General features: G+C 47.0%; 1 protein-coding gene across 1 annotated transcript in view; it reads right to left on the reverse strand.

Annotated features, from left to right (window-relative positions):
• Positions 1-12,744, reverse strand: part of DPYSL2 (dihydropyrimidinase like 2) — a 131,423-nt gene that overhangs the window by 102,327 nt on the left and 16,352 nt on the right. The gene's annotated exons all lie outside the window — the stretch shown is intronic.

Consider the following 12,744-nt stretch of genomic DNA (forward strand, 5'->3'; position numbering starts at 1 on the left):
ATACAAGGTGATCAGGTTGTCCCACATGGTGCTCACAGTCTTAATCCCCATTTTACAGATGAGGTAACTGAGGCACAGAGAAGTTAAGTGACTTGCCCAGGCTCACACAGCTGACAAGAGTCAGAGGTCAGAAGGACCTATGTTCTAATCCTGACTCTGCCACTCATCTGCTGTGTGATATTGGGCAAGTCACTTCACTTCTCTGGGTCTCAATTATGTCATCTGGAAAATGGGGATTATTAAGATTGGGAGTCCTATTTGGGACAGGGACCTGGCAATTACCTTGTATCCACCCCAGCAATTAGTTACAGTGCCTGAAGCATCATAAGTGCTTACCAAATGCCATAATAATCATTATTGTTATTATTATTATTATTACCTAAGCACTTGGATCTGTACCCCTTAAGCACTTGATATCCACCCGACCCTCAGCCTCACAACACATGTACATATCCTTATATGCTGCTATTTATCCTGTCTGTAATGTATATTAATGTCTGTCTCCCTTTCTAGACTGTAAGTTCATTGTGGGTAGGGATTTTGTCTGCCAACTCAGTTGTATTGTACTCTCCCAAGTGCTTAGCACAATACACAGTAAGTGCTCAATAAATACCACTGATTGATTGATTGATCCCAGATCTGAATGGACTCGCCCTCAACTGCACCCTCTCTACCAACCTCGACTCCCTTGATCTCTTTCCCTGCTCCAGGCCCAGCCCTGGCTCACTGGCCCAGTCCACTTTCTTCACCCCTGGGCTCCTGAGCATTTGAAGACAGCTGGCAGAAGTCCAGGCTCCGGGCTGATTTCTCCCACTATTAATTCACAACTTCTTGTAATTTCTTTTAATGGCATTTGTTCAGTGCGTACTATGAATCGAGCACTGTTCCAAGTGTTGGGGTAGATACAGGTTAATCGGGTTGGATATAGTCCCTGACCCACATAGATCTCACAGTCTAAGTTGGAGGGAGGAGGATTTAATCCCCATTTTACAGATGAGGTAACTGAGACAGAGTTTACTGTTAAGTGACTTGCCCAAGGTCATACGGCAAGCAATTGGCAGAGCTGGGATGAGAAACCAGGACCTCTGACTCCCAGGCCCATGCTCTTCCCAATAGGCCATGCAGCTTCACATTATAACCCGGCTTTTTCCGGCTTGTCGACACTTCTCTTCCTCCCTCATTGACTCACACGCCCACAACTCCCTCAGGCTCTTCCAAACCTTCAGCTCTTCCTCGTAGTCCCCAGCCCACCACCCCCTATACCTCCCTCCCTATCCCAACTGCCTTCTTGGCAAAATCAAAGCCATCAATCCTGAACTTCCCTAAAGCTCCCCATCACCCCCTCAACACTCTACTCCTCCTTCCTTATCTTTCTCCTACTTCCCAGCTGTCTCCCAAGAGGAGATCTCCCACTGCTCCATAAATCCACTCTCTCTCCCTGCACCCCCAACCCTCTCCTGGCTCTCCTCCCCTCCAATGCTGCCATCTTCCATCTCTCACTCTCCAAAGTCTCCTTGCCCTCTGCCTTCAACCCGCTCAAGTTTCCCCCATTTCATGAAAGCCTCTTTCAACACATGGCCCCCTCCGGCTATGGCCCCATCTGCCTGACCAACTTTCTTACTTTTATTGTGATGCCAAGGAAAGCCCCACAGCACTTCTATAGATATCTGTAATTTATTTATATTAATATCTATCTCCACTCCCCTAGACTGAAAGCTCATTGTGGACAGGGAATATGTCTGTTTACTGTTTTACTGTACTCTTCCAAGCACTTAGTAAAGAGCTCTGCACACAGTAAGTGCTCAATAAATATGATTGAATGAATGAATGAATGAATGCTCCCACTCTTACCCAAACTCCTAGAAGAGTCATATTCACCCAATGCCTTACTTCGCCATCGGCTTCAAGCCTTCTCCACCTTCAGCCTCTGACCTAATCTATTCTAACAGCTCTCTTCACCCGCCATTCCCCAGCTCACTGTCTTCGTTCCTCCCAAGCCATCCTTCTAGACATACCTCACTCTCAACTCTTCCCCCTTCCTTTCCTTCCGTCATGCTCTGCTTCCCACCTGAGACTCTGTCTCTCCCCACATCAGACAGACTGCGACTCTCCCTACACTCAAATCCCTCCTAAAATGCCGCCTCTTCCAACAAGATTTCCTAGGTTAATTTCCCAGCCCCCTGTGCTTCATCATTCTTTCAACCAACTCTAGAACTTATGAATTGCGGGCTCCTCCTCCCCCTCCCATCCACTAACTGTAGGGGTTCCTCAAGGGTCAGTTCTTGGCCCTCTTCTGTTCTCCATCTATACTCACTCCTTTGGTGAACTCATTCGCTTCCACAGCTTCAACTATCATCTCTATGCGGAGGACACCCAAATCTACATCTCCGCCCCTGTTCTCTCCCCCTCCCTTCAGGCTCGTATCTCTTCCTGAATTCTGAAGATGGGAAGAGCAGCAGTCTGGTGGAAGAGAAAGAGGCTCTTTGTGGGCAAGGAATGTGTCTGCCAGCTCTGTAGTAATGTAGTCTCCCAACCACTTACTACAATGCTCTGAACACAGTGAGCCCTCAATAAATATTTATTTGGTATTGTTTTAATGAGATGTTCATCCCCTTGACTCTATTTACTGCCACTGTTCTTGTCTGTCTGTCTCCCCCGATTAGACTGTAAGCCCATCAAAGGGCAGGGATTGTCTCTATCTGTTGCCAATTTGTACATTCCAAGTGCTTAGTACAGTGCTCTGCACATAGTAAGCGCTCAATAAATACTATTGAATGAATGAATGCATGAATAAATACCACTGATGATGATGATGATGATGATGATGGAGTTTCAGATAGATGGTAGGATGTGACTGTGAGCCTATTGGTGTCCAGGGATTGTCTCTATCTCTTGCCGAATTGTACATTCCAAAGGCTCAGTACAGTGCTCTGCACAAAGTAAGTGCTCAATAAATACGACTGAATGAATGAATTAATGAATGTGAGCAAGAAAGAGGTCAGCACAGAGAAGTTATGTGACTTGCCCAAAGTCACACAGCAGGGAAGTGGTGGAGTCAGGATTAGAATCCAGTTTAGATTCTAGAATCTAGAGTCTAGATTCTAATTAGAGAGAGATGAGATGAGATGAGAAAGAGGTATGGTTGAGTAGATTGGCATGAGAGCTGTGATTTGATGAGAAAAGAACAAAGTACAGCCCCACAGTACTTATGGACAGATCTGTAATTTATTTTACTTATATTGGTGTCTGTCTCCCCCTCTAGACTGTAAGCTCGTTGTGCGAAGGGAACGTGTCTGATATTTTGTTATATTATAATCATTCAAGATCTTAGTAAAGTGTTCTGCACCCAGTAAGGGCTCAATAAAATATGATTGACTGAGTAAGAATAATAATAATAATAATTGTGGTATTTGCTAAGCACTTACTATGTGCCAAGCACTGGTCTAAGTGCTGGGGTCGATACATGGTAATCAGGTTGAACACAGTCCCTGTCCCACATGGGACTCATAGTCTTGACCCTCATTTTACAGATGAGGTAACTCAGGCACAGAGCAGTTAAGTGATTTGTCCAAGGTCACAGAGCAGAAATGTGGCAGAGCTGGGATTAGAACTCACATCCTCTGACTCCCAGGTCTGTGTGCTTTCCATAGGCCACGCTGAGGGGGAGTGTTGATTGAGTGCTTTAAAGTCAATGGTAAGGAGTTTCTTTGAGAGGGGAGATTGGATAGGCAACCATTGGAAATGTTTGAGAGATGAGAAGACTTGCACAGAACCTTGTTTTATTAAAAATAATCCAGTCAGCAAAATGAAGTACAACCTGGATAAGGGAGAGGCTGTAGGTAGAGAGGGCAGCGAGGTAGCTGATACAGTAGTTGAGGAAGGATATGGCAAGAGCTTGGACCAGCATGTGGAAGTTTGGATGAAGGGGAAGGGAAAGATGATGGATTAGGATGTTCAGACTGCCTTGGACTGAGAGAGGCACAGAGGGGCCCAATCCAGAAAGGAAGAATGGACCAAAGAGGCATCTCCCCTTGGGGACCCATCAAGGGAGAAGGGATCATCCAAACACTAGGATATTGATGTTACATTAGCCACTCACTGAGAAGCATCTTGGCAAAGCCATTTCCTCCTTTCCCAGAGCCCCTTGGGAGCCAGAGGCCTGTAGACAAAGATGAATGATTCAAAACCTGAGACCTTCCAGGCCAGGATCAATAAGAAACATTCAGAGGCCCCTTCTCCTGGAAGGTGGAAAGCGGATGAGACAAAGGGGTTGCATCCCTGCTCCACTAATCCGGGGGCCTCTACTACACCTTGTATCCCCCAGCGCTTAGAACAGTGCTTTGCACATAGTAAGCGCTTAACAAATACCAACATTATTATTATTACACCTAAGGATGACTCTCCTCCCAAGCCTTTATGGAGGCAAAAATCAACTTAGTCCACCCAGTAATAATAATTGTGGTGTTTGTTAAGAGCTTATTACGTGTCAGAACACAGTACTAAAAGCTGGGGTGGATCCAAGCAAAGTGAGTTGGACACAGTCCAACAGTACCATGCTCTGCACACCATACACTGTAAATTGCTTGAGGCAGGGATCGTGTCTTCTAACTCTACCACAAGGTGTAGTGGATAGAGCACGGACCTAGGAGTCAGAAGGTCACGAGTTCTAATCCCAGCTCTTCCACTTGTCAGTTATGCGACCTTGGGCAAGTTGCTTCACTTTTCTGGGCCTCAGTTACCTCATCTGTAAAATGGGGATTGAGACTGTGAGCCCCATGTGGGACAGGGCCTGTGATCAATTCGATTTGCTTTGTTTCCACCCCAGCACTTAGTACAGTGCCTGGCACATAGTAAGCGCTTAACAAATACCATAATGATTAATTACTATTATTACTGAACACCCCCAAGGTTCTTAGTACCATGCTCTGCATGTGGCAAACTGTAAGCTCCTTGAGGGCAGAAATTGAGTCTACTAATTCTACTGAACTCTCCCAAACACTTAGTACAGTGCTTTGAAAACTCTAGTTGCTCCATATATACTGCTGATTGACTGATAGGCTCATTCAGTGCAAAAGCCGTAGACTGGTCATCTGGATAAGATGTAAGCACTTACCAGAGCTGATGAGGGTCACCTGGCAATTTTGGGGTCCTCTTCCACTCCCCACCAACAAGTCATATATCAGTTATTCAGGAGCGTTTACTGATCTCTGCCATGAGCAGAGATTCTTGATTCTATTTATTGCTACCGTTTTTGTCTGTCTCCCCCGATTAGACTGTAAGCCCGTCAGTGAGCAGGGACTGTCTCTATCTGTTGCCAATTTGTACATTCCAAGCGCTTAGTACAGTGGTCTGCACATAGTAAGCACTCAATAAATACTATTGAATGAATGAATGAGCAGAACACTGAAATAGGCACATGAGCGTTGAGTAAAGTGCTTTGCACACAATAATCGCTCAGTAAATATAATTGAATTAATGAATATGAAAAGCTAGTTATAAAGTACAATTAAGATCTGCCTTCAAGAAGCTTGTGATCTAATGAAGTAGACAGGCCAACCACACATATACAAAGTACAATGACTTGGATCAGAACAGATTCACAAGTACAGTAGCAGAGACTTTACTTTCCCTGACTAGTTCCCAACACCCAAGTTAGGTCAACCCATCAGCCACCTTTAAAACATACCTACTTACAGACCAACCTCAGCCCCTGTGCATATCTATGTTTATTCTATTGTTCCAGTCAGTCAGTCAATCGTATTTATTGAGAGCATTCTGTGTGCAGAGCACTGTTCTAAGCCCTTGGGAGACTATACACAAGAATAAAACAGACACATTCCCTGCCCACAGTGAGCTTACAATCTACAGGAGGAGACAGATAATAATAGAAGTAAATAAATTACAGACGTATACAGGTGCTGTGGGGCTGAAATGGGGGTGAATAAAGAGAGCAAATCGAGGTGGTGCAGAAGGGTGTGGGAGAAAAGGAGGACTTAGTCAGGGAAGGACTTTTGGAGGAGATGCGCCTTTAATAAGTCTTTGAAGTGGGGGAGAGTAATTGTCTGTAGGATATGAAGAAGGAAGGCATTCCAGGCCAGAGGCCCAACGTAGGTAAGTGGTTGGTGGCGAGATAGACGAGATCAAGGTAGAGTGAGAAGGCTAGCATTAGAGGAGCTAAGTGTGTGGGCTGGGTTGTAGCGAGTAGTGAAGTGAGGAAGGAGGGGGCTGTGAGACTTGGATAATAATGTTGGTTTTTGTTAAGCGCTTACTATGTGCCGAGCACTGTTCTAAGCGCTGGGGTAAACACAGGGGAATCAGGTTGTCCCACGTGGGGCTCACAGTCTTAATCCCCATTTTACAGATGAGGGAACTGAGGCACCGAGAAGTTAAGTGACTTGCCCAAAGTCACACAGCTGGCAAGTGGCAGAGCTGGGATTCGAACCCATGACCTCTGACTCCAAAGCCCGTGCTCTTTCCAGTGAGCCACGCTGCTTCTACTGGATCCCACATGGATGTCACATTCAGTTCCTTGAGCCATTCCACCATTCCACCATTCCACCATTCCACCATTCATTTATTTATTCAATCGTATTTATTAAGCACTTACTGTGTGCAGAGTACTACACTAAGCACTTGGGAAAGCACAAAACAGCAATAAAGACTGACAAATCCCTGCCCACAATGAGCTCACAGTCTAGAGGGAGAGAGACAGACATCAATACAAATAAACAGGCATCAATATAAATAAAATTACAGATATGTACATAAGTGCCAAGGGGTTGGTGGGGGGTGAGGGAGAGCAAAGGGAGTGAGTCAGGGTGACGCAGAAGGGATTGGGAGATGAAGAAAGGTGGGGTTTGCTCTAGGAAGGCCTCTTGGAGGAGATGTGCCTTCAGTAAGACTTTGAAGGGGAAGAGGGTAATTGCCTGGCAGATTTTAGGAGGGAGGGCATCCCAGGGCAGAGGTAGGATGTGGGCCAGGGGTCGGGAGTGAGACAGGCGAGATGGAGGCACAGTTAGAAGGTTAGCACCAGGAAGTGAAGTGTGTGGGCTGGGTTGTAGAAAGAGAGTAGTGAGAAAAAGAGGGCAAGGTGATGGAATGCTTTGAAGCCAGTAGTGAAGAGTTTTTGTTTGATAGGGAGGTGGATAGGCAGCCACTGGAGATTTCTGAGGAGGGGGGTGACATGTCCTGAACATTTCTGTAGAAAGATGATCCGGGCAGCGGAGTGAAGGATGGACTGGAGTGGGTAGAGGCAGGAGGTTGGGAGGTCAGAAAGGAGGCTGATGCAGTAATCTAGGCGGACAGGATGAGTGATTATATTAACGTGATAAGCAGTTTGGATGGAGAGGAAAGGGCGGGTTTTAGCGATTTTGTGAAGGTGGGACTAACAGGATTTGGTGACGGATTGATTATGGGAGTTGAAAGAGAGAGAGGAGTAAAGGATAACGCCACTGACAGCCAAACTTAATATCAAGTGGCAAAACAGGATCACGAAAAATAAAGATCGGGTATGCAGTCAGTCTCCTAGTATTGAAGAGGATGAGGGACAGCAGGAGCACCAAACAGCCGCTGGATGAAGAGCGGAGAATGGGAAACTGAGGGCAGAGGAAGCAGCGTGGCTTAGTGACAAGAGCACAGGTTTGGGAGTTAGAAGAAGTGGGTTCTAATCCCAGATCCACCACTATGTCTGCTGGGTGATCTTGGGCAAGCCACTTGACTTCTCTGTGACTCAGTTACCTCATCTGGAAAATGGGGATTAAAACTGTGAGCTCCACGTGGGACAACCTGATTTCTCTGTATCTACCCCAGCGCTTAGAACAGTGCTTGGCACATAGTAAGAGCTTAACAAATACCATTATTATCATTATTATTATTATTATTTTAGGGACCCTGTAAAACTAAGCCTCAGACAATGCTGTTCCCAGTTGACCGCTGGGAGTCAATAGCTGAGGACAGACCAGAACTGCACACTGCCATCAAGAAGGGAAACAAGGGAGCTGTGATTTATGGCAACTCAACACAGGGCAGCCTTTTTATCTGCATAATGTGGTCGGGACTATGGATCTCTCTTCAGTCACACACACACACACACGCACAGATGAACTGGACTGTCAGTGGAATCTTCTTCGAATACAGAAGGCGACGCAGTACAAGCTTGCTTCAAACCCTGCCACCTCATCCTGACAGTGTCCGCAGGCTGGGTCTGTAGGTCAGGTCTGAGATTCTGTTGTCACAATCCCTGCCATCGTTCTTCTACCCACTCCTTACCTGCTGCTTCTCTCCTCCAGCTCTCTGCTGACAACCTCAGATGCACAGTTTTCCTTCCCTCCCTAGACTCTCCAAGGTCTCGCACCTGATAGCCTCACTTATCCTTCCATTTTTACCTATTCGACTGCCCTCCCTCCTCCTCTTCCCTCCTAACGACCTAAGGTCAAGAGTTCCCATGATGTAGACACATCCTGCCAACAGTGCTCAATCCCCGGCATTCCTTCATTCCTTCAATCGTATTTATTGAGCGCTTACTGTGTGCAGAGCACTGTACTAAGCACTTGAAATGTATAATTCCATTAAATAGAAATGTCATCCATCAGACAGATGTTACATACTTTAAAAAAAAAGCCCTTTAGGACCTGGCCGATCCCTGTCTAGCTGAGATAGTCTAGGTGCGGTCCTGTTTAGGGGCAAGTAGATGACCTGAGTTACCTGTAAACCCCCCTAGAAGTCCCTAACCCCCAGTCAGCCTTGCTGAACTCTTGTGCTACCTGTACCATACCTCGCTGAGAAAGGGGAGGAGAAGGATCAAAAGCAGGGTAGGGACAGGGCAGGGGTATGGATAGGGCAGGATCAAGGGCAAAATCAGGGCAGGGGCAAGAGAGGGGGCAAGGGGAGTTGGGGGCAAGGGGAGCTGGGGCAAGGGGAACTGGGGCAAGGGGAGTGGGGCAAAGGAACTGGTGACAAGGGGGGAACTGGGGCCAAAGGCATGGCCTAGTGGCTAGAGCCCGGGCCTGGGAGTCAGAGGACCTGGGTTCTAATCCCAACTGCAGTATTTAACTGTGGTATTTGTTAAGAGCTTACTGTGTGCCAGGCACTTACAAAGCGCTGGAGTGGATACAAGCCAATCAGGTTGGACACAGTCCCTGTCCCACATGGGACTCAAAGTCTCAATCCCCATTTTACAGATGAGGTCAGTGAGGCACAAGGAAGTTAAATAACTTGCCCATGGTCACCCAGCAGACAAGTGGCAGAGCTGGGATTAGAACCCATGACCTTCTGACTTCCAGGCCCATGCTCTATCCACTACTTCTTAAATGCAGACAAGTGGTACCCACTACTACTTGCCTGCTGTGAGACCTTGGGCAAGTCATTTTACTTCTCTGGGCCTCAGTTCCCTCATCTGTAAAATGGAGATTAACATTGTGAGCCTCATGTGGGACAAGGGACTGTGTCCAACCTGATTGGCTTGTATCCACCTCAGTGCTTAGTACAGTACCTGACACATTAAGCACTTAACAAATACCATAAAAATTAAAAGTTAGACTACAAAACTAAGTACAATGGGAAACTGGGGGCAAGGGAAGAGCTGGGGACAAGGGAAGATCTGGGAGAAGGAGGATTTGGGGACAAGGGAGAGCTGGGACAAGGGAAAGATGGTGTGGGGCACCCAAACCCTGCCCCAGCCCTGCCCTAGTTCACATTATGACTATCCAGCCCTGCCTGGGGGCTGACCAGGGGCTGACCAGAGGCCAACTGGGAGCCCACGAAGGAGCCTCGGGAGTGCAGCCATTAGGACAACCCCGCAAGCTTGCTAGCCTCCTCCTTCACATATAACAACAATGAGAGCTCCAAGTTTTCAGAGTCACCCATTTCTCAGCTCCTCAAATCCAGAACAATAAAGAAAAAGCACGTTGGAGCCACCACCCTGGCTACCGAAGCAGTTCGACAGGGTCCTCCTAGACACCATTCTGCCTTAACACAGGCTCCTACAACATTTGGCCGTTTTCTTACTGTAAGATCCTTGTGGGCGGGGACTATAACTACCAAGCGCTTAGTGTAGTGCTCTGCGCACAGTAAACATTCAGTAAATACCACTGATGGATTGGTTGATTAAAAATGATCAGCTCCAATGGTGGTAACTGAAAGAGATGAAAATGCATGTCCTGTTCATGAGCCCATTCAACAGATCATTTTTCCAATTAGCCATGCACATTTTCTCTTTCCTTTGTTCCTTGCAGACCGGAGAGGATAAATAGATTATGCCTCAGCCATGTAAATGGGATCTGAGATGTGGTTCCTGGCAGATTAAACTGACTCTGAAGTCCATTAATTTAATTCTGCTGGTGGAAGGGGCCTGGAGAGAAGATTGCCAGAATTTTCTCTTACATCAGCCCTCCTTCCCTCCCTCCCTCCTTCCACACCCTGCCCATTCTCTAGGTGAGAAGATACAGCAATAGTGAAGTCAGGCCCAGGCCCACAAGATGGGGGCCATCCCTGATCAACCTAGCTAGCCAACCTGGACAATCTAGTTAACCAACTGGAACACCTGATCAATCTTTTCAACTTGGCCATCCAAGGTCTCCAACCTAGTCAACCTGACTGGCCAAGCTAGTCAACCTAGTTAGCCAACCTGGCCAACCTAGTCAATCCACCTAGCTCTCCAACCTGGTCAATCCACCTAGCTCTCCTACCTGTTCAACCTGGTCAATTTGTTCAACTTGGCCAAAGTAGCTAGCCAACCTGATCAACCTAATTAGCCTATTTGATAAAACTAGTCAACCTGTTCATCCTGACTACCCTGATGAACATAGTTAGCCAACCTGCTCATTCATTCATTCATTCATTCATTCAATCAATCATGTTTATTAAGCACTTACTGTGTGCAGAGCACTGTACTAAGCGCTTGGAAAGTACAATTCAGCAACAGATAGAGACAATCCCTACCCAACAACGGGTTCACAGTCTAGAAGGGGGAGACAGACAACAAAACAAAACAAGTAGACAGGCAACAGTAGCATTAAAATAGATAAATAGAATTATAGATATATACACATCATTAATAAAATAAATAGAATAATAAATATGCACAAATATACACAAGTACTGTGGGGGGAAAGGGAGGGCAGAGAAAGGGAGTCGGGGAGATGGGGAGGGGAGGAGGAGCAGAGGAAAAGGGGGCCTCAGTCTGGGAAGGCCTCCTGGAGGAGCTGAGCTTGGGGGGAAGAGAGCTAGTTTGGCAGAGGTGAGGAGAGAGGGCATTCCAGGCCAGAGGTAGGACATGGGCCAGGGGTTGACGGGGAGACAGGAGAGAACGAGACCTAGTGAGGAGGTTAGCGGCAGAGGAGTGGAGTGTGCAGGCTAGAAGGAGAGAAAGGTGAGGTAGGAGGGGGCAAAGTGATGAAGAGCTTTGAAGACAAGAGTGAGCAGTTTTTGCTTCATGAGAAGGTTGATAGGCAACCACTGGAGACTTTTAAGGAGGGGGGATGACATACCCTGAGCATTTCTGTAGAAAGATAATCTGGGCAGCAGAGTGAAATATAGACTGAAGTGGGGAGAGACAGGAGGATGGGAGATCAGAAAGGAGGCTGATGCAGTAATCCAGTCAGGATATGATGAGAGATTATACCAACAAGGTAGCAGTTTGGATGGAGAGGAAAGAGCAGATCTTGGTGATGTTGTGAAGGTGAGACCGGCAGGTTTTGGTGTCAGACTGGATATGTGGGGTGAATGAGAGAGCGGAGTCAAGGATGACACCGAGGTTGCGGGCTTGTGAGATGGGAAGCATGGTAGTGCCATCCACAGTGATGGGAAAGTCAGGGAGAGGACAGGGTTTGGGAGGGAAGATAAGGAGCTCAGTCTTAGACATGTTGAGTTTTAGGAGTGGGTGGGCATCCAGGTGGAGATGTCCTGAAGGCAGGAGGAGATACGAGGCTGGAGGGAGGGAGAACGGGGAAGGAGATGTAGATTTGTTTGTCATCTGCACAGAGATGATAGTTGAAGCTGTGGGAGCCAATGAGTTCACCAAGAGAGTGAGTATAGTTGGAGAACAGAAGGGGACCAAGATCTGATCCTTGAGGAACCACTACAGTTAGGGGATGGGAGGGGGAGGAAAAGCCTGTGAAGGAGACTGAGAATGAACGGCCAGAGACATAAGAGGAGAACGAGGAGAGGACGGAGTTCATGAAGCCAAGGTTGGGTAACGTGTTGAGGAGAAGGGGATGGTCAACAGTATCAAAGGAGCTGAGAGGTAGCCATGATTAGGATAGAGTAGGAGCCACTGAATTTGGCAAGAAGGAGATCACTGGTGATCTTTGAGAGGACAGTTTTGGTGGAGTGGAGGGGACGGAAGCCAGATTGGAGGGGGTCCATATGAGAATTGGTCAATCTAGATAGCCAGCCTGGTAACCTGGTCAACCTAGTTAGTGAACTTTGTCAATCTATCTAGCTAACCTGGCCAACATGGCCAAGCAAGCTCACCAACCTGAGCACTCTAGCTAACTAACCTGGTTAATCTAGCTAGGCAACCTGGCCAAACTAAAAACCCAACCTGGTCAAAAGAGCTAGCCAACCTGAACAACTTGGTCAAGCTAGCTCACCGACCTGATCAACCCGGGAACATGCCTTACTGGTTAGAGTACGGGCCTGGGAGTCAGAAGGACCTGGGTTCTAATTCCAGCTCTACCACTTCTCTGCTGTATGACTTGAGAAAGTCACTTCACTTGTCTGTGTTTCAGTTACCTCATCTATAAA

This window comes from Ornithorhynchus anatinus, chromosome 5, assembly GCF_004115215.2.
Source record: "Ornithorhynchus anatinus isolate Pmale09 chromosome 5, mOrnAna1.pri.v4, whole genome shotgun sequence".
Taxonomy (NCBI): domain Eukaryota; kingdom Metazoa; phylum Chordata; class Mammalia; order Monotremata; family Ornithorhynchidae; genus Ornithorhynchus; species Ornithorhynchus anatinus.